Here is a 22,565-nt window from a genome sequence, read left to right as displayed (position 1 = left end):
CCCTTGGTAAGCGAGATGCGTGTGCTGGTGACCTTGAACGCAGTGCCTTTCCTCTGCTTTCCCCTGTCAGCCACACAGCAAGATCCACTGGCAAAGAAACTCCCACCCCAGAAACAGCTGCATTTTTAGGGACACAGGCTGCGGAGCGCTTGCGCGCCTTGAGGCCGGGAGGCGAGGGCGAGAGCTGGGCGCCCACACACAAGCGCAGGGATTACAGCGGATTTTGCTTCAAAACAGAGACGCGCACACACAAAGCTCTCCCGGGGGGAAGCTCTCTCTTGCCTCCAGCCCTGCAGCGCTGCAGGAGCCCGCCCGCCCCCGTTCCTCGCCGCTTAGCCCGGTACGGCCGGGTCAGGCACGGCGGGGACGCCCCAGTGCCGGACACGAGGACGGCGGTTGGAGGGGGCCGCGCGCCGCCGGCCGTTGGGCGGGAGCGCCGCGCTCCCCACGGCGCGCGGAGGGGACTCCCGAGGCGGGGGGGGGCTGGCGCGGGGCGGAGCGGCCCATCCTGCCGCCGTGCCCAGGGAGGGACCCTCGGCCGGCCGCCGCGCCGCCGGGGCACCGTGCCGCCTCTCGCAGACTCCCAGGCAGTAGGGTGCGTGTAGCACCGCGGGAGTGCCAGCCCCTCGGGTGCGGGTGGAGCGCCAGGGCCTCGGGCGGAAAGGCCGTCTCCCCCTCCGCGGCGGGAGCGGAGTGCGGCGGCCCGGGCAGGGGGCGGGGAGGATGACTTCATGCCGCCGGAGCGCCGTGAATTTAGGAGCAGCAGCTGCCGCCGCTGTCGGCGGCGGGATGTGGGGGTGAAGTGACAGCGGGAGCTGCCACCGGCTGAGGGAGGGGCAGCGCCGGGCACCCCGCTCCGCCGAGCCCAGGGGCTCTAGGCCGCCAAGAGCAGCCGCTGCGGGAGGGAGGGAGGAAGATGCGCTGAGCCGGTCGCTGGAAAGGTGAGCGGGAGCTGCCGGCGGTGTGTGCGGGGGCGGGCAGCGAACGCTGCGGCGCTGCCCGGATGGGGAGCCACGGCGCTGCCGCTGCGAACCGCCTGCCTCGGCTCACCCAGCTGCCGGTGCCGTTGCCTGCCGGCTGCTAGCACGGGGAAGGCCGGGCCGGCGGCCCGGGGAACAGCCGCCGTACTGCGTGCGCGCAGGCAGCGTCTGGAGCTACGCTTGGGCATCCGGCGTCCTTCTCCTTCTTTCTCCCCCGTTTCCCTCCAACAGCAGGCGGGCTGCCCTCTCAGAAGCGCCACAGTGTTGCATTTTATCTTTCATTGCCAAAATGTGCAGTGGCTCGGTGCCAGCTCTCCGCTCAGCAGCCCGGGCTGCTCTCCTCACCCTTGTCCGAAGGGATCCGGTCCCGGGGAGGGGGCATTTTGTGTGTGGCGCATCGCGGGACGGGCGCGGAGGCTCTGCGACAGGTGCAGGGCTGCGCTCTGCGCGCCCCAGCCCCGTGTGCGTTCCTCAAGTGGCGGGGAAGACATCTTGGGGCAGGAAGATTTCAGGGGAACAGAAGCAAAAAGGATGTCATCTCCTTTACATTCTTGGATTTGGAAGCTGCTTCACAGGAGACTAAAGGGAGTGTAGAAGTTGGAGAAGCAGCCGTTTTACCAAAATGGATTCTGTTGACTTTTTCGGGGACTTCTGTCTGTGTTGGTTTTGTTTGTTTGTTTTCCATTTTTATCATCTAGCCCAAGGTTTCGGACAAACAAAATAGCAGCAAAATTCGAATGCCTTTGTTTGCTAAATGGAAGAATTAGTGAGTTGCTCTTCTATCATGTCACCTGTAGAAGTGGAAAAGCAGAAGTACATGCAGCATTGTAGCTTGGCCGTTGACATTGCACATTGTTTGTGACACAGACACAGGTCTTAACATTTGCTGAAGGGTCTTTCAGAATTGAATAGGAGGGGAAAATCTGCCTGGCCTACATCCCTGTCTGATATGTTAGTGATTTGGAGTTGTTTTTTTTTTTTTTTTTTCTTTGCTTGGCTCTAAAAAAGGTTGCTCTAAAGCAGGCATGTCAATACAGGAGGCTGGGGTTGGCGTGCAGGGGCAGGTCATTAGAATGAGCACTATCTACAGGTAGTAGTGGTTAATGGCTCTATGTGGTTTGGTTTGGAAGTGAAAACAATGATTGTGCCTCTGGGAAGAAAAGGAGAAGGTATTCATCTGTCCTTAAGGAAAAAAAATAAGGAAGCAGGATATTGGAAGCTGAAGGTTATTTTATTCAATGTCTATTTACTTGTGTGTTCATCTTAAAAGATCCTGTTACCTTATGTATTCACAGAGCAGCTCACACAGTTGTGGGATTCCCAGTTGTTGAATCTTCTGGTCATGGTGCTAGAGTGATAGAAGTAATACTTAGGGAGGTAACAGGCAGTTGCTTGGTCTGTTCTCATTATTTCTGGGAAGATGTTTAAATACGTGTATTTGCCTCAGTACTATTGCTGGGTACGCAGAAGGCAAATGATGGCTACAGGGATGGGAAACGTGTATCAAAGACAATTGAGGCTTCACAAGGCTGGAACAGGGTGACTGGCAAATCGCAGTATCAGGCATCAGTTCAACAGACAAATCTTCGCTTTGAAGCGCGGTCATTAATGATGAACCCATATAAGCTTGTTCCTTGTAAGCATTCCATGACATAACCATTTCAAGCAAGAAAAAAACCTCTCATTCCATCAAGCCTATATCTCTCTTTACCAAAAATTTACTTTTTTTCCTGTAAAACACTTCAGAGTCTGAGTTATGACATCTCTACTGTTTTTTTCCTTTCTAGAAAAGAGCATGGCTGGCCATTTCAGGGGTTGCAATGTTGTAGTCATTTGCTGATTTCTCCTCTAATTGCAAGAAGCCATGTAGCCGAGTTCAGATACTTCTCACATTTACCTGCCCATTCTGTATAAAGTAAATTCCTTCACTGAAGAGAGCATCAATAATGGTCTCCCATTCTGTTGTTGCAAAAACAGGGTAGTATGAATACTCATTAAGGCTGACACATTGTTAGCCTAGTAAATTTAGCCGTTTGTGCTTCTTGGCAAGCCGAAATAACATTTCAAAACACTATTAGTTAACATTTTTTTAAAACAGTGTGGTGGAATAGTTGACCAGGAGCCATACACTATCATAGATGTGAATGTACATCTGATTGCTTTGACTCTGAAACCTTGAATTGCTTTTGTTTTTATCTTATGTGTACTCCAAAGACAGATTGTGTAATCATGTAAAACGCAGGAGTGCATGTGTCCATAGAAAAGATGTATATCTAATTATCAGTGTGAATTTAGTTCAATGGTGTAACTGATGTAAATCTGCTTCCTACAGACTTCTCTCACAGGACTCTTCTTCCTGTTACAGTAACTTCCATACCTCTGGCAAGCAAAGAAAAGCATCTTTATTGTGATTAATCTGGGGCAGCAGCCCCACTGACTGTAAGAGCAGCCTAGTTGGCCAGCTGGTTGATGCCAGACAGACTGGGTAGCAGCTGAGATTTAGCTGCCTTTTCCTCAGAGGGTCTGCTATTTTGGAACTCTTCATCTGGGTTAGTTCTTCGAATTTGTAAGAGCTTAATTATCTTTGAGATTTCTAGGCCGCAGTCAGCCTTTGAACCAGCAGGTTCCTTTGACCAGATTTATGAGTAGGGGCCAGATGAGTGTGTTTGCATAAGGCTGCTTTCCTTAGGAGAACAAACTGGAAAACCTAGTAACCTTGGATGCACTTGAAATTGCAGAGGTTTGATTTCACTTGTGATCTTTTCCAAGAGCTGAAATTAAACAGTTCAGTTAATACATTTTCTATTATTATGAGAATGTTTAAAGCTGATGTTCTTAAGTGCTGTTCGAACTAACTGAAATAACCACATTCCAGAGCAAGCATGTAATTTTTCAGTTATGTTACTAGGCTTTGAGTTGGATTATTTTCCCCAAATTAAGAATTCCTTAAAGGAAGGCTTGAGCAGGCTGTGAGTGGACAGATATTATACAATGAATGTAAGGCTATGTACTTTGGCAGGTGCAAAAAATCAGGAGTATTTTAACAATAGTGATACCATTTTTTCTTCTGAAGAAGAAATGTATTGACACTTTCCAAATGCTTGCCCTTTATGTGCAGTAGTTAACATTTCTAGGTGAGAAAAATTTTCTATCTGAGAAATAAATGCCAGGCATAAACTTAATCACCTACTATGCAAATGGATTTCATGTTGGACTCTTTAATTATTGTCAATAGAAGATCTTTGTATGAGTGGCCAGTCAATTGCAAACGTAGCAATTGCAAATGAGAACTAAGAGTTTTATCCATTTATAATATATTAGTGGTGGAAATAAGATAGGCATTAAGTATCTTTGTATCTTGAATTAGACCTTAGCACTTCACAACCCAGGTAATGAGCTCCTGAGTTTAATATCTGGAATATGGAGATAGAAGTGCAGAGTTCATGTATGTTTCTTGCAAAAGCATGCTGATTTAAGCCTTTCTCTTGAAGAGGACTGCATGTGACAGCAACACAAGCATGAATCCATTTATATGTATTAGTTTTGGGATGCATTGAGGAACTAGTTTCAAGAAAGTCTTCATATTGTATAGTATTGTATACTAAATGACACTATTCAAACAACATTATAAAAGAAAAGATCTGATTGTACAAAAACTGTATGCTTCCAGTATATATCGTTATCTTTAAATATAAACATATCAGAGGAGAAAGTAACACAAAATGGACTCTCTCATAGAAATGCTGGTGCAAATGTCCCAGCCAAATGCCAGATCAAATAATTTTGTTTTTCTTCCTTTAATTCTTATGGTAGAACCAATAAGATATGATAGTATTTTTTGTCCTCCCTGTCATACTGGAGATAAGCTGCATTTCTGAGCTGGTCACATTTCTGCAGTGGTAAAATGATTCTAGTGTATCTCTAACCTCTTCCCTGCGTGAACGAAGTATAAAACATGAACTCTGCAGATGAGCTGCAGTGGAAGAATTTCCATGTCAGCCAGGGTTTAGTTCTGGCTAGTAGAATTTGTTCTGTTTTGTAACCTTTATTAAAACAAATTTAAACATTGGTTACGTTGCTGTTCTTTGGCTTTACAGGACTCATGGGCAATTTAACCTGCCCTGTGTTCAGAAGTACTTCAAAGCAACTGGCTGTTCTTTGCACAATTATGCATCCCTTTCTGCACTATAGTCCCAGTGATTCATCAGATGTGATAGGCAAATAGGTCTAATTCCAACATACAATTTTAATTTATCTTACTTTGACTACTTTTTTTGTCACATGTTTGTTCTAGCAAGTATTCCAAAAGACCGAAAGGTACATCAAAGTTATCTCGGCAGCTGTTAGCTAGCCTGTAAAATGTGCTGCAGCTTTAATGAGATCATATACATCTTAATAGATCTTTATAATTATATATATATTATATAATATATATCTATTTGCTAACTATTCACTCATTTGCCTTCTACCTCCTACAGAATTTCCACTTACACATATGGTGAGCACATAACTGTGGTGAAACTATCTTACCACCTGTTGTTTTAAAATAGCACAGATGCTTATTAATGGTCCTTCCATGATACTGTTTATAGTACATGTTAAACCTCACTTAAAATACTGTGGATCATATTGGTAAAGGATATTATTACTTCAGCAGCAGCCTTAAATTGGTTCCTGTTCAGCATGTCTGCTCAACTTGTTGATTGTAGGTAGGAGAGAAGTAAACTTCATAGGAAAGTCAAAGCTATGATGCTTAATGAGAAAGCTGTCAGTGAATCCTGCACAAGGTGTTCTGTGAAAATAACCGCTGCTGTTTGAATAGTTGATCAACCCGAAGAACTGCAAAACGTATGAGTGCACAAATTCTCTCCACTCAGAAGTCTTGAGCTCAGCTGATGTGAACTCCTTCAGGCCAATGCTCAAAAGCAGATTTTTCACACTTCAAAGCAAGGGGAAGTAAATAATGGCAGAACTTGAGCCTTGATCAAGAGTGTCTCCTAATATATTGTTTTTTCCCATGGAAAGGTCAGCTCTAAACTAGATTTAGGTAAACAAATTTCCCGTCAATTCCCTGTTTTCTTTATTTAATTTAATGAGTGACTTTGATTCTCAACTTTACTTTCAAAGAATTTCTAGAGTTCTACCTAATATTTTTCGTCTGTAGCTCTCTAGATTGGTCTTTTTTTTTTTTTTTTCCAAACTTGGTCAAAGTAGAAATTAGAAAGGTATTCCTACTTTAAAATTGTCTATCCACAGGTGGCACAAGAAAAATTATTGATTTTAAGTGCAGTTCACTATAATTTGACTTCACTGAGATGTAAATTTAAAAGGACAATCAGGATAAACAGACTCTGCTACTTTCAAACATTCCAAGGTGCTGACTTGATGCACAGAAGTATTCCTGATATCTGCGTGTTGCTAGTGAATTCCAAGAAAAGGCTATTATGTGCTGCAAAAAAATACATAACAAGAAATGGAATTAAAGATGTCTTATTTGTGTTTAGCAAAATCTCTTAGGAACTGCTAGAAAGTGTCTTTTTTTTAATGAAATATCTATGGACACTTTTTTTTTCTGTGTTGCTTGGGAGATGGCCTTGATTGCTTGGGTTTAGTATAGCTAGTAAATTAAAAAATACTTGTTCATTCTAGACCGGTGAATGTCAGAGGCCTGTTCGAACTGTATAGGATGGACAAAAACCTCTTCTAATTCAGAAAAGCTGTGTGGCACATCGTTATTGTTGTAGCCTGTAAGAATATAAAACTGCTATTAAAATAAGACCACTGGCAAAATTCCAACAAAGGATGCTTACAGAAGTAATGCATAAATTAAATAGAGTAATCTTTTGATACAGTCTTCTACTTTTTGGTACTCAGCATTGATTAGCAGTTCTGGGAGCATAAATAATGTTTGCAGTACTACATTTAATCGCAGGAGGCATCGTCTCCTCACTGAATGTGCTTGGTTGGTCTGATTTATGTTCTCAGCCTCCACAGTATCTTTTGGCAGTTACATGTTTCAGTGGATGTGGAGTGTAAAGAAATAAAGTCTCTTTGTTTTGCCTCAGAATTTGTTGCCTAATGATGCAATTGGAGGCCCTCTTGACTGTACTGATGTGAGAAATGTTAAACAATTGTTTCCATTTCTGTTTCTCATGAGTCATGATTTCACATATCTATCACAATCTCTTTTTCCTCAAAAACAGTGTTGTCTTGGTCTTTTTATTCTCTATACATGTATCGACTGTTCCATATCTGATTCATTCTTTATCAATTTTAATATACTTCCTGCAAGTGCAACGGTCAGAATTTAGGAACCCTGTTTAGTAGCATGATAATTTCTATTTCTGTTCCATTCCTTTCCTAGAGTTTTTACTATGCATATTTTTTCCCAGTTACTAACTATGTGTTTCATTTGGGCTGATCTCCTCTGTCCCTGTTAGGTTTACTTTCATTTTGGGATCAGTTCAATAATATGTTTATATGACTGGAGGGAACTGGCAGAAGGCATAAAAGTTGATAGCTTGATATCAAAAATGTGTGTTTTCAATGTAAGAAAGAGCAAATGGTAGTGTTGTTGCCCTATAGAGCAAGAAAGATTCAGCCACAAACTCTTCCTCTGTTTTGTGTTACTCTTGCTTTAAAATAGCGGAATGATGGCAGCTTTACCAATTTGGGCTAATGTTTGTGAGTGCAGACATGGCAAACAGACAATAAAAGAGAATAGGATTCACTAATGCATGTAAGAATTGGGGCATGTGAAAAAATGAAACACTTCATTTTTAAAAACAAACAAACAAAAAAACCCAAGCTAAAAATAGACTGTGTTTTAAGTAACTGTTATTTGTAAGGTCTCATGGAGTCAAAGCATGATAGGAGATGTGAGTGGAGTAAGCATGAATATAGAAGCTATATGACTTGAGAAAGAGATGTAGCTTATGAAAATTGATTACAGCATGCCCTAAAAGCCTAGGGAAACCACAGCTTTTGGTCAGTGAAGTAAGCCCATCTTATCATATACAGGCTACTAATGTTTACATTCAGTTCTTAGACAAACAGCAAAACGTTTTCCAAGCAGAATACTTATCCCGAACAGGGAGCCCTCTAAGTTGTCCTGAATAGCTAAGATGCCTTGCTGAAAACTTTGTTGTTGTTATAGTGTTTATTTGCCTGCAGGGAGTTTACATGTTGATCTGTTGAACGGCAGCTATAATATTATAAGGTAGTAAAAAATTGTATAATGCCAGTGTCATTCACTCTGAGTGACAATGAGAAAAAATAATCCCACCACTGCTACATGTCCTTTTGGACAGTAACTTTTGTATCTATACCTAATGTGGTACTACTAGGGCCTGACTGGGGCAATGGCAATATTCTCTTGAATTTTACAAAAGCAAAACCAGTGATCTAAATGGTGAAAAGCAGGCACAAAGTATTCACCCATCCCCAACATATGCACAGAACATCTCCAGAACAAATAAAGTTTGGATGGGTATTTATAGAAGATGAGCACGATAGCCAAGCACCCGGAGGAGCCCAGATACTGTATAAGAAATTTAAGCATGTAACATCACTTCCTCACTGATAGTTTATTATTCATTGGATGTTTGTGTAACAATAGGCTTTTAATATATTCAAAGCTAATAATGGGGAATTATTAAATTAGCACATAAAAAAGGAATTGCATGAAGATATTTTGTATGGTATGATGCATTAGCTAACTGTCACTCTAGAAGAAGATACTTTTCAATCTACACTCTGCACATCTACACAAATGCTGTACAGACCAAAGAGCAAGAAGTGTTTCTGTTATCGCCCTTTTCTCAGATACTGGGGAAATGCATTATTTATGTAGCACCTTTTATCATGGAAGACCTCAAAAGACTTTACAGCACTTCCATTTTCATTGGAAGCATTTGCAAGTAAGGGATGAAAGCTGTTATTTAAACATTGTTTTCCCACAGTTGTATAGCTGATAAGACTGCAGATCAGAGAGTTATTTATGCTAATCTCCAGAAAAAGGTACTGGTTTCTGATAGCATGGTTCTGCATGCTGCAGCAGTCATTTCCTTCCAAGCAGAAAATTCTCTTTCCTATCACTTTTGTGCCTCATAGAAGCAATTTTTAAAGGCCATTCATCCATTACAGACTGCAGCTCTGCTTCTCAAGCAGTATTTTTACTGGGACAACACACTATGCAAATGTATCTTCTCTAAGTTTACTGTTCTTCTGTCCTTCTCTAGCCTTCTTGGTCTGGCTAAGCCAGGCACTGGTACTGTTTTTACACATTTGGTTGGTTGTTTTTTTTGGGGGGGAGGGGTTTGGTAAGGGGTTTTTTGTTTGTTTTGGTTTTGTTTTGTTTGTTTGGTCTTTTAGTGAATTTTGAGTTTATAGTTGAGTCTCTCTTGGTAGCATAGCATTTTATAAATATTTGTTATTAACTACTCTCTCATTTACTTGGATGCTAAAAGATTGCACACCTTAAACAAATGCATATGATTTCTTAAGCAAACTACAAGGCAAAATTCTAGAAAGAAAAAAATTTTATCACTGTTCTAGGGCTGTCATCCAGATGACTGCGTATCTTCCTGTGGTAGTATGTTGCATTCATTTCCTCCTGCAGTGGGAGGAAAAAAGTGCCAAAAAATTTCCAGGTTTCCCCTGCTTTCCAGGCTGTGTGATCTGAGCCAATTACTGAGCATCATTACTGAATGTTGTGTGTTCCTTGAGCCTTAGGCAGCACCTGAGCGTCTCGTTTTCATGTCTAGGGATGCTTTGGGCAAGTATGTTCTTCTCTCCAGCTCCTGAGAGCTGGAGAGGGTCAGTTGCCCTTGTCTCTATGCTTAGTAGTGATTCATAACAGTCTCCTCACAGGGCTGCTCTTCAGCATCTTCTCTCATAATTCTATTCTTACGTTAATTTTTTTATCAGGTACGGGGTTTTTGAGGGATTTTTTGTTTGTATGGAATGGGTATCAGCAAGATCAGAGTTGCAATCTTTGCTTTAAATTAAACAGTGTCTGTGAATACTTCTGAGTACTAGAACAGTTTCATACATAACTCTTCAGCTGCTGCCAAGGATTTTGGAACATTTTTGGCTTGTGTCAACTTGTTCTCCTGAACAAGCCCAAAGCTTGGTCTGGGAATTGGTGGGAATTAGGTGCCATTTCCCAGCAGGTAATTTGAATGTTGTTTAGAAAATAAATTCTCCTATTAGCAGCCTTCTAGTTTACCTGACTTTCCCTTGATGTGGTTGCTGTTGAGGCAGGCCAGATTTTCAGCTAATTTGTCTGGCTATTCTCAGTTCAAACTGATGAAAACAGTTGAAGCTTTCTATGCATCCCGTGAGATCTGTTTTTCAACTAATGCTTCTTCTGTGACACTCTTCTTGAACGCTTAATCATATTTGCCATTCATTCTGTTGAAGAAATTTCAGCTTTCCATCCCCCTTACTGAAGTATTTCTGTTCTGCTCAGAGAGCAGTAATTCCAGTGAAAAGTTTAGTTTATCTCTATTCTCTGAGCACAGTTGAAGGCCTTGTCAAGGAAGGGAGATATACAGAAATAATTTGGAGTATCATGGATTTCACTGTAACAGTTCTAGAGGCTTTCAGTAGTTTCACTCTCTACATGTGTATATTTTGTGATGTGAAAATCCAAGAGAAGTCATAGTTTAACACCTGAGTTTTATTGATTATCCCCATGTAGTGTTCATTTATAAAGGTAATTAACATTCTGATAACAGTGGCCAAAATGCTAAACTTTTGTTTTCACCAAGGAGTTAACTGTCACCAGAAGAATGGGAGGGTGAATCTAGTGAGGGTCTTTCTGGATAAGTATAAGACTTAACCTATTTGTACATGCATACTGATGTTGATATGTCAGTTTGAGCAGCGGATGAGTTTTTCACTCCTCCACACAAAGTGCCTTCTCTGTGGAACTTACGAGTGTGAGACTAGTGTGAGAGAAGAAGTAGTTCCTTTTATAAAGATTAGTAATAGCAAAATTCAAGTAACCAAAAGTAAAAGTAGCTGTGATCACCACTCTGAACTTTTCCTCTCTTTTCTTCAGCATGTGTATGTATTTGAGTGGTAGTCAGGTGCTTCTATCTTATAGTTTGGGCATAAAGACTTCTTACAAACTAAGGAACAAAGGCTTCTCTGTTGGGTTCTTTGTTTTGTTTTTATTTTAGGTTGCTATTTTTCTCTCCAACTAGCTAGCTCACTTAAAGCTAAAATGTTATGCTTGGCATGGAGGGTGTTCATATTCAACCCAGCTGGTGTATCACTAAGTGAAAAAGTATTCATGGAAGCATGAAGATTCAGTAGGATTAAATAGCAAAGCTTCATGCAGGAGCAGCCTTTGAAAGCTAAAAGCAAGCTAAAGAAAGAGGCATTAATTGTGGGAAGTTAACATGTAAAATGGGAATCAGAAGAGAAGACTCTTTTAATCCTTGCAGCTACTGAAAGACTTGAATCAGAGGTCTTCAGTTTACAAGTGATCAAGTATAAAGAGAGATAGGAAAGAAGCCTATTAAGGATAAAGAAAAATTGTTAAAGTGGCTGTCATGTACCTCCCCATAATCGGCTGTCTGTGAAAAGAGTTTATTCTCTCTTACCCTTGAGTGTGATTTTAGACATATTTGACCAGAAGTGTTGGTTATTTGAGGTGACAGGGATGACATCTGAGAGTGAGACACAGATGAAATCAGTATCCTTGTGCTTCTATAAATAAAAAAGATTGCATGCAAGGCCTTGCTGAATGGTGGCTTGTCTGTTAACGGAAAGGGCTAGGTATTTACAAGTTTAATTCAAGTCTTCTTCATTCAAGCGCTTTATTGTTCAAAACCTAACCAAAGCAGAACATAGGTCACTTTGTGTCTCTCTTTCCCTATTCCAAGAGCTTCACGTAGAACTTAATGAAAACACATTCTGGCTTTTGTAGTCATTTGCTTGGTTTCACCTGGGAAGTCTGCACACAACTATATCTGACAATAATCAGTTACTTCTGAAGGATCCTTTGTCGACCTCTGAAAATACTTTTGTCTCTGAACACAAGAGAAATAAACCAAGACTGGAATAAGCTCTAAAAATGCCAGCTGTGTGCCGCACCATCTGCACTTGGATCATCCACAGCGCACCTACTTGGACTGTGCACACGCCCTTTCCGTGGAAACTGGAATGGTGATGCACAGAATGGGAATGCCTAGGTCTCATTTATGCCTTCATTTATCATGAAAAGCCTACAAAGTACTCATGAAATAAGCAGCTGTAATGTAACTGGGATCTCTTTTTTGGTCTCACTGACTGGCATGTCTTGCTGCTTTTTCTACAGTCAAGCTTTTTTTGGAGTTTCTTCTCATCTCAAAGTGATAGAAACTACTCTACTACCTGCACTGAGCAGTATTTCAGCCTCTCTATTTGGTGGAGCCTCTCCAGCAGGATCTACCAGACAGTATGGCTTACCCCAACCCTTCTGATGGAAATACCTGTTTTGGAAAGTAATTTCTATTTCCACAATTGCTTGGAATATAATGTGGTTGGTGGTTTCTCATCTGTCTGAAGCAGAAGAAAAAGTACCTACTTACATGTGAGGCTTGTCTCAACATTCAAATGTCCTGCCAGGTGCGTTGAGGGAGCTAAAATGGCTTTACTTCAAACAATCCATTTCAGAAAGAAAGTAGTTTACCAGCTTGTCATTTATAGTCTCCATTATGTGAAGTGCCTTTCTGACAAGATACTTCATATAATAACTGAAATAATTTTTCCTTCTTCCTCAAGCTTCTTAGGAGAAGTCACAGGCAAGAAAGATTTATTTTATCTCCAAAGGAGACTTTTCTACAAGCATTTGATGAAGTCCATTTATTTCTGTGGAACTTCTATGGTATCCGTCTCATCTTCTAATAACATCTGTAACAAAGTTGACAGTCTGTTTCTGTTACTGTGCTTATATAAGCTACCAAAAAAGTGGAAATTTTTTGTCCCACATTGTTGGGTACAACTGGCTCAAAAAAACCCAGCGGTGCCACCCAAATTTAGATTAAACTGCTCACCATTCCGTCTTTGATGGTCCTGTACTCTTCAGTTGAGTATTTTGGAATAGCAAGGAAATCACCGATAGTTAATGAAAAAAGGTCATTTTCAAGAGACCCCGACACACTGGCTTTATATATTTTGGAGGTTACACATTTAGCTAAAGGAAATAAGCTTAATAGTGTATTTTACTTGGTGAAAACTGAAGTTAATGCTGTTTCATGTCTACCAACTCAAACACCTCTTGTATGTTACCTCCTAGGTTTGCTATTTAGTTCCAGATGCCAGGCAACATAGTGGTAGATGGTTACAGCAGAATATATGATGTATCAAATTCATACCTATGTCTCACCCAGTGGAACTTTTTTATACCTGTCATATGATGAATGCCTTCCCAACAAATTTGTGGTGGTGGTTCAATAACTACTGGCCCAGACCGTAAGCAGCTGCTTATGAAAATATTTCTAAAAAATTGAGTAGTTACAAGAGACTTATCTGCTCAGAAAATACCAATGAGTATCTATCTGATGAAGAACATCTGGTTTTCCCTTTCTTGCTCAGTCTCTGCAATGGTCCACAATGTTTGTAGTAGCTCCTTTATCTTACTCTTTCCTCCCTCACCTCCCCCCACACCAACAAAGAAAAGCAAGGGGGAAGTTCTTCCTCCAGTAGAAAGTAAAAAGAGAATTCAGAAGTGCTCTAAAGAGCTATAAAGATAGAATCATAGAATAGTTTGGGTTGTGAAGGACCTTCAAAGGTCATCTAGTCCAACCCCTCTGCAATGCGGAGGGACATCTTCAGCTAGATCAGGTTGCGTATCTGGAGATCTACATAATTTCATACAGCTTCCATATTTTTACCAATGAAAAATTTTTTCTATCAATAACTTACCTTGACATAGAAATTTTCAACCTTCATATTGAAATAGAACCTTGAAATCAAAGAAATGAAAATTAAGTTTACTTGTTCAGAAGTGTTGGTAGTCAGATGGTTGTTTAAATATAGCAAATTTGTCAACAGTACCCTAAATTAGCTCTCCATAAGGCTCAATAATCATGTTTGTTAAATGACAGGGACAGTACAAAGAGGATTATGAGTTCTTGCAGGCCATCTTAAAGACCTGTATGACTAGTGGGTTTTTTTGCCCACTTATATGTGATGCATGTGTCTTCATGTTCATTGCAAATTTATGTACTAAATCCACCAAAAGGATCGCTTTCTTGCTAAAAAACTATGAAACTGTTGAAACATTGAAACTGGGCATTTTTGTTTCTTTCCATGTGACTCATCGTTTTGTTTGCCTTTAAATGTTTTATACCTCATTAATTCCTTGTGATTGCATTGTGTGTGTTGGTTCTTTTTACTTTGTTTGTACTGGACAATATGAGCTTTTTATTTGTCTTTTTGCATTTTGAACTTTGGTACAGACTGTTCTCCATTACAGCTCCTTGTTCCATCTACAACAGGGTAAGGTTCTTCCAGACATCAGCATGTTGCCTAAAATTTAAGAGGGGGACTTAATGTCACATTATCTTCCCTACTTTTCATGTAGTAGATATAATGAAGACTTGACTGCTGTGAAAACAGAAGACTGCCAGCTGTGCAATATGTGTGTTATCTAGTAGCACGAAGAGAACCTCTTGTATAAGTTGCACTCAGAGGATGCTAACATTAATTATTGAAAATGGCGTGAGAAACACAAGATGAAGAAATGTGGAAAAAAAGGTCACCAATTATAAGTAAAATAATTTGATGAGTCTCTGAGAAGTAGCTTTTAAAATATAAAACAACAACAAAATAACAAAAAAACCCTTTAATTTATAAATTACTCAGTTTTCAGTGCTGTGGCCAGACCTCTGTATAAGAGTTACCTTTGTAGAGTTCTTTGTCTTCAGCCTCTAGCAATTCCAGCTCACTGTTATTGTATGCCTCCCCTTTTTGTTTTCTCTCAAAGGACAATGAATGTCAGCTCTGTCCTCTGGACCATACGTCTGAGTGATTGCTTCATACTATACATCTACTGCCTTTTTTTTTTTCCTAGCTTATTTTGCAAATTTACAGTTTAAAAGCAATTTCACTCAAAGGCTTTCATAATTGCAGTATTCTAATGAGGAAAACTCACTGCAAAAATGCATTATGATGTCATTTTTTCCAGATACTGCTAACAGATGGAATTTTTTACTACTTTTCTTTAAATTTGTTTTACTGCTTCAAAAATTGATTTTAAATTAAGATCTTATTTCAATGCCTAATTGCCCTATGTATTCCTAAGGCTTTCTCTAGTGTGCCAGTTTATAATGGTGATTGTCATTCTGTCTCCTGTAGTGTGCTACCCAGCTTGTAGATCAGAGGTATGTGTAAGATTTTATTAGGTAGAGTATGTGTATGTGTTAGTAGCAAAATACAGAGCAGTGTTTCTCTTTCAAGCTCTTGTCAAGCTCAAGGCCAAAGAATGTATATTCTTGCAAATTTAGCAGTTAAATATGCAAAAACTTCATCTTCTCTTGAGAAATTAAATATTTCTGGCCTTATGGACCAAATCTAATGAGAATTCAACCAGTGAAAATTCTCCAGTAAAGTTAATTAAAGCTGGTATCCTGAGAATGCTTTGCATTAATTTTGTATCAGATTATACTGCTACTATTTCCAACCTTAATTAATCAAATCTTAATGGTTACTCAATGTGTAGCAGTGTTTTGGGCTTAAAAAAAAAATACCAGGCAGCATGTTCCTAATTGAATATTGGTATCTGGAGAGGGAAGGAGTAGATATTGGTTCCCTTTTCCAAAGGGGGAATAGACTGAGCAGGGGGAAGAGAAAGAGGTAAATGGCAGCTTGTCCTTTAGGACAAGAAACAGCAGCAAAAGGCAGACGGCAAAGTAATTAACAGGTCTTTCTCCAAAAGAGAAGGTGGCCTTTACTGTGCCTAATTACACAGACTGTGATTTAAAACATGCTGTCTTCATCTCACAGTTGGATCTTTCAGTGCCTGGTTCGTGCAGGCAGTCTGCTTAAGTTTTAGGCCTGTGAGCAGATATATAGGTAGTCTCTGTCTGAGACCACAAGCTGAGAAGACAGATTGCCGTGCAAAGAATTAAAATTCTCATCCTTTGTGGATTAGTGTTGTAGATCAATCATTTCTAAATTAATGGCTTTGGCCTGTGATGTTAGTGTTTTGAATTGTACCAGAACACAAAGTATCAAGTTGAGTCTAAACCTGGGCTGTTGTCCTCCAGCAAGTAAAGGGCTAAAATCTGATTTTTATAAACTCTATGCAGATATGTGATTAAAGGGAAAATATCTAGTTACTTGTATTATGTATCAGGAACAAGAAAGTCTACTACAGGCCAAACTAATGCCAGGGGATCATCTTGGCGAGAATCAAATGTGCGTATGAGGGCTTTATTTCACCTGTGACATGGTGACAGTGGCAACTTTTTAAACTCGCTAATCATGGATTAAACCATGTTTCTGTCAACCAGTACTCTTTGCTTCTACAGTGCTTTTAATGAGACTGGGCTCCTGAGCTGAGAAAATATCCAGAAACTATTAATACATGTACCTTTTAGAAAACTGAATTCAAAACTGTAATCTTTCCTATTTTATTTAAAAACACTAAGCATCTTGAACAGCTTACCAGACTCTTTCTATGCATATACCATCTGACTCTCACCTAAGACTGTTTGTGATCTGGTAACTAGGACTCTCTGATCCTAAACTCACTAAGAATGATGCAGCAGTGTGCCATTGCCGTCATTTGGACCACTGGGTACAAAAGGGATATTGACATACCAACTCAAGCTTAGTGGAGGCTACCAAAACCATTATGAGGCTGGAACACATGATCTATGAGCAGGGGCTGAGGGAACCAAGCTTGTTCAGTAAGGAGAAGATGCTACAGGACAAGTAACTGCACTACTCAAGGAAAGGTGATAGAGATAATGCAGGCTTTTTTTTGGAGGTGTACAGCAAAAGGGTAGGTGGCAATGGTCACGAGTTTTAATGAGAGAAATTCTAACTACATGAAAGAGAGATCTTTCATTGCGAGAATGGTTTAGCACTGGTACGGGTTGTCCAACATGCCTGGGGAGCCTCCATCGTTAGAGATACTCAGAATTCATTTCAAGTCCCTGAGCAGCCAGACTGAAGTTTGAAGTTAGCTTAGCTTTGAGCAAGTAGTTGTTGGAATTGATGGCCTCCAGATGTCCCTTCCAGCCAAAGTTTTTCTACGATTTAGAGAGATCTGTTATTTACTGGGTGTGCCTGTACAGACCTATGAGTCCTGACTCAGGATATGAGTTTAACTTAATACCTTCTGTGTGGAGATAACTTATCTAACATATAATAGCCTCATGCCAAGGAGGGAGGAGACCTGAACTCTGGAGTGTCCTCAACCTCAATTGAGGAACCTGAACCCATGTCCAAGCAGAGGACAGAACCACCAGTATAAAAGGTGTGTTTAAACTGGTTTATTGTGTATAAGCACCATTGCTTTACTTCTGGTTCTGTGCTGTTTTGCACAGAGAATGCATGAGTCTGTAGACTGTGATTTATATGCTAAAAAAAAGGAAGACTCCACTTCTGGATCATGCTCCTTAAATTATGTTTGTTGTCTTTAATTGACTGTGCAGTAAAATTTATGAGCAGTTCTGGAAGTCATTCTAGCTGTAGGTGTTAGCACAAGACAAGCTTTTCACTCACTCAGTGCTTATTTCACAGGAATAACCTGATCTAAGATCATGCAAGAGACTTGCCCCACAGAAAGTATCCAATACTCAGTTGCCAAGATGATATGGTTCTCGAACTTCTACTTGAGGAACAGAGCTATGGCAAGCTGGTATTCTCTGTAACTTGTGAGGCATGACCACAGTGTTCTTTGTGCTTCCGTTTCCCTTAAAGCTGCCACACAAAGTGAAATTCTCACTAGGACAATGAGATATAAACCAAATAAGCAATTCCATATTTAAGTGTTAATGCATTTGTCATTGTTTAATTACCTTACTCTGGCGACATGTGACAACAGGCATTGCAAACTAAATTTATCCGTCTATCAAATTCACCCACCTAGAAGATACTCAAGAAAAGCTCCATCACGTGCTGAAATCTGTGAAATTGAAACCAAACCTGGGAAGTAAATTTATTTAAATAAATAACTGTGCATCATTCAAACTGCACTGGTGTGGGACAAGAAACAACAGAAATCAAGCAAAGAGTGTAGAAGTTCATGATTTTGTACTGGTTTGGTTGGTTTGTTGTGTGTGTGTGTGTGTTTGTTTGTTTGTGGCGGTGGTGTTGTGGTGGTTGTTTTGTTTGTTCTTTTGTGTGAATGTTACTAAGTCTGTTCTAGGAGACCTTGTAGCTTCCTCTCCTGATGTGTATTCACTTTCAGCAAGTGCCAAAGTCTTTCTGCACAGGCTTCTTAAGGAAAGGTAATGAAAAATACTTGTTCTGGAAAAAAATAACACTTTTTTTTTTTTTTTGGGAATCAGAAAATAAGGTGTGTTTGCAGGCTATGTTCCTAGTGTGAAAACATGAAGTAATCACTTCATATAGAGCACAGTTTTTTTGGTCTAATCATCCTGCACTATTTTAGTTTATACTTTGCTTTTATCTATTAGAATTATTGCTTTCTTATAACAAAACTAGCATAGATTATAGCTACTAAATTCAGTGTGGATCTGTTTGGTGTTAACCATGATCAACACAATATTTTAAAGACTTCTTCACAGCAAATAGAAATAGTCTTGCAACATAGCATGTTTTCATCTGTGTGTTTAGAGGGAAAAGATATTCAGCCTCATAATAGCATACTGAGAGTAATTTTCTTAATGAAGCATGTGAGCTGACTTAAAGCTACTTATTCTTCTAGATGTACTTCATCAAACTTTTGTTTCCAAGAACGAACCTTTTCCTTATCTAGTATCAGGTATGGTTCTGTTTTTGGAACTCCTTGGCCCTGTTATTGTTGTTTTATAGTGCCCAAGATTAACAGGAAGAATGCTGAAGGAAAAACAGTATGAAGCTGAAGAGAGCAAAATTGTCTGAGTTGTAAGACTTAGCTCTGTTGTGTTACTGTTGTAATATCTGAGAGACATAACACTATGCAGCTTCATAAAAGCTTTGCGGTAACATTAGAGCTCACTGGAGTATTTGATTACATGCTTAATAATCAAACTAAACCAGTTTGCCTTTGTTGGTAATGTAATCACCCTCTATTTAACCAAATTAGAGGTGGTGGTTTGTTTTCTTTAGCTTATCTGGGGTTTTTCTGTGTGTGGTGGTCTTTTTGGTTTGGTTTTGTTTTGTTTTTTTCTTCAAGTTATTACTTAACTGGAAAGTTGGCTGAAATTGTTTCAAATAAGCTTAATTGAGTAAGAAACATTTGTTTTGTGTTGTGTCTGACGAGTGGGAGAGGTGAGGTGGTTTTTTTCTTGGGAGTATGGGCGGTTTGGTTTGGGGTTGGTTTGTTTGTTTTGGTGGTTTTGTTTGTTTGAGTTTTTAAATAAATCCCCCTTCTTTCTGCTTGTATTCCTAAGGTGAATGTGCTGTCTACTTTTATTCTATGCTACTGCTTTTGTCATGAGGATGACATAGCTCTTCATTTCAATCCTGTTTTCAAGTAATATCCTGTTTCAGTTGTCAGACTAGGAGAACCTGCTCAGCTTTACACACCCTCTACAGTCCAGTTGTATGTTTTTTAAGAAAAGAAAAAAATTATTCTATTTTTTTTTTAATAGGAAAAATTTGATTATTTTTACTTTCTGTTGAACCTATTAGCTTTGGTAGTCCCTTAAGTAGTATACTGAGGTATGCCAAGCATCATTGCATGATATGATGTGATGTGGAGTTTCAGGCAAACAGCCAATTTCCCTTTGACTTTATAGATAAGTTCACCTCATTTTGCATATAAGTCAAATGGCTAAAAGATTTCTAGTGATTGCAAAAAAACATCTTGGTGCGTGTAGATCACTGCTGTCTGGATACAAATGTGTTATTCCAGTAATGACATCATGCAAAATAGCTCTGTGGAAAGGAGGGGACACATGTTAAGACATGTGGATGCAGCAGTGCCTCATAAAGAAGTGAAGTGCTCGGAGTGTGTGAGTCTTCATCCAAAGGTCAATTCTGGGAAAATGGTTTTGTATTTCAGTTAACCTTCCAGATTTTTTTTTCTTTAAGTTTTTTGCCTGTTTAAACTTTTAAAAATTTATAATTAATAATAATAATAGAATTAAATATTTAAAATTTTCATTGATTTTAATATTTGAGTATTAGTATTTGAATAATCCCTGTAGGAAACTGAGCAAAAAGAGTGGCACAATACAAAAGAGGGGAAAACATTGCTTGAATCTGAAAGTCAGGCTTAAAGATATTCTTGACAAAGGGTTAACAAGCAAGTTGCTTAGGGGAAGAAGGGCATTTTGGAAAGAAGGATTTAAGACAGACACTGAAGCTGAGCAGGATATAGTTAAGATCTCTCTCATCTGAATATTATTTCACTCAGACTGTGCTTAAAAGTTTTTCTGAAATGAAGATACATCCCATCTTTCTATTTTTAGTTCAGCTCTGATTTCATTGGAGTCTATAATGAAAAAAATATGAAATATTATCTGTTATGCAAATATCAGTACTATTTGTTTGAAGATACTGGTGCTCTTCCTATTGGATCATGAGGAGGCTGTACACAGAAGATATGCAATAGCAATGGAAAATATTTTTCAAGGGAACAGTAGAAAAGATAGTTTTTGGTGGTTGGGATGGCAAATTTCCAAGACCTTACACTCAAAGTAGAAATTTACTTACCTAAAGGTTGCCTATGAAGTGCATGTTCGGTGAAGCTTTGAATCCAGTGTAAATAGTCATGTTAGAAAATGTGGACACTAATTACTTAGTAGTAGAGAGAAAAATGTCTTTGCCTTCTCCCCCTAACCACTTTCTTCCCTTAAAGTTTTTTACAGTAGGGGTGAATTTCTGACTGCTGAAATCAAAGTGCTTTTTATCAACTTCAGGTCTTGAAGTTTGTACCGTATCTTCAAAATTCATGAGTGCTGTGCTACATTTGAACATTACATTAAGTCAAATTTTCAGAAGGGATAAGAAGCTTGAGTTTGCTAGTTGATTTTACTACTTAGTCCAAGATACTTTTAAAAAAGGCTGGTTCTTACTAATTTCTGAAACATGAGGTCCTTTGTAGTATTTCTTACTGATCACTGGAAACTGAAAATACTGGTTTTTACATACTGTGCTCATTCACCCAAACTTGGTATGTTATTTGGATATGGGCAAATGTGGTCTTTTTACCTATTGTTCTTGTGAAGTATTTACTTTTTTTAAACAAGCTAATCAATACATAGAGTAAACCCACAAACAAACATGTCACCTCTTGCAATATGCTTGCATCCTCGGCACTTCTTCTGAGAGGCATTAATTCAAGTGAGTAATGTGGGGTGATCTTGGAAAAAAACTTCTAATTTTGTTTCTACAGTGACTGCTTTCTTGGAAGTAGCCTGTAGTCTTGAAAAGCTGCTATATACTTCTCCTCTACCTTTCTTGGTATAGAAACCTAAAAATGTCAAAGTTAATCTCATGCTTAAGTTATTTAAAGTAACAGAGGAAAGATTCCTTGTTCTCTCTCATGTAAAACAAGAGCTTCAGTCTTGGTCAAAATCACATTGCTTCTGGTGTCTGTAAAAGTCACGGCTACAGTGATCATGATCTTTGAGAGTACTGATATTTTCCTGGTCTGTGATGGTGAAGACTGGCAAGCAGAGAATAGTGCCTCATTATTTGTCCCTCATTATATTAACATGCTTGCCATGTGGCCTTTGCTTGGAAAGAGCCTGCCTCTTATCAGCTGGGGGTTATCAGGGCTGTGTGATTCCCCAGACTTTGGTGAAAGAAAGTGACAGAACAGCAGTGCTGGCAATTAGTGAAGTTGAAGGAAGGCATAGGAAGGCATAATAAGTACTTCTCATGGCCATCTATATCCACTTATTATCTTGTGGTGAATATGAATTTTATTGGTGTTGGTGCCCAGGTGCTGACAATGAGGTGGCTGCAGGGGCCTATGTGAGGAGAGGCGGGGGCTGCCCCATGCTGGACACAGCTGGTTCCAGCCAGCCCTGTGGCCCCACTGCAGGGCACGGCTGAGGCCCTCAGCCAGGACGGGGGCACCTCGTATTTAAGAAAGGGGACAAAAACCACCACACAGGTAGAGGAGGAGGAAACAAAGAGTAAGAAACAGCAGAGGGAACACAGTGGTTGAAGGAGGAACAAGAGGAAAAGTTGCTCCAGGCACTTGGGCAGAGGTTTGCCTGCAACCTGCGGAGATGACCACCACGGAGCAGTTGTTTGCCTGGCACTGTGTGCCATACCGGGGCTGTCTGGTGGCTTCCTGAAGAGAACCACAGCCCAGGGAGAGCCTGTGCTGGAACCCATGGGAAGGACCAGTGCTGGAGCAGGGGAAAAGTGAGAGGAGAAAAGGAGCAGCAGAGTGGAGCTGTTACAGACTGGCCTGACTGCAACCTCCTGTTCCCCGTCTGGAGGATGGAAGCTGAG

At 40.0% G+C, this 22,565-nt stretch overlaps 1 protein-coding gene across 2 annotated transcripts in view; it reads left to right on the top strand.

The window, feature by feature from the left end:
* Positions 1-527: 527 nt before the first annotated feature.
* Positions 528-22,565, top strand: part of PKIA (cAMP-dependent protein kinase inhibitor alpha) — a 42,171-nt gene continuing 20,133 nt past the window's right edge. The window contains exon 1 of one of the 2 annotated variants that reach the window (XM_082044482.1): positions 528-595. The gene's annotated coding sequence lies outside the window, so the exon portion shown is untranslated. Of the gene's footprint in view, positions 596-652; positions 942-22,565 lie in introns of those variants that run through there. The other variant, XM_082044481.1, reaches the window with a different exon arrangement.

Source organism: Streptopelia decaocto (assembly GCF_964273445.1).
Source record: "Streptopelia decaocto genome assembly, chromosome: 2".
NCBI lineage: Eukaryota > Metazoa > Chordata > Aves > Columbiformes > Columbidae > Streptopelia > Streptopelia decaocto.
This window is presented reverse-complemented; position numbering and strand designations above follow the sequence as displayed.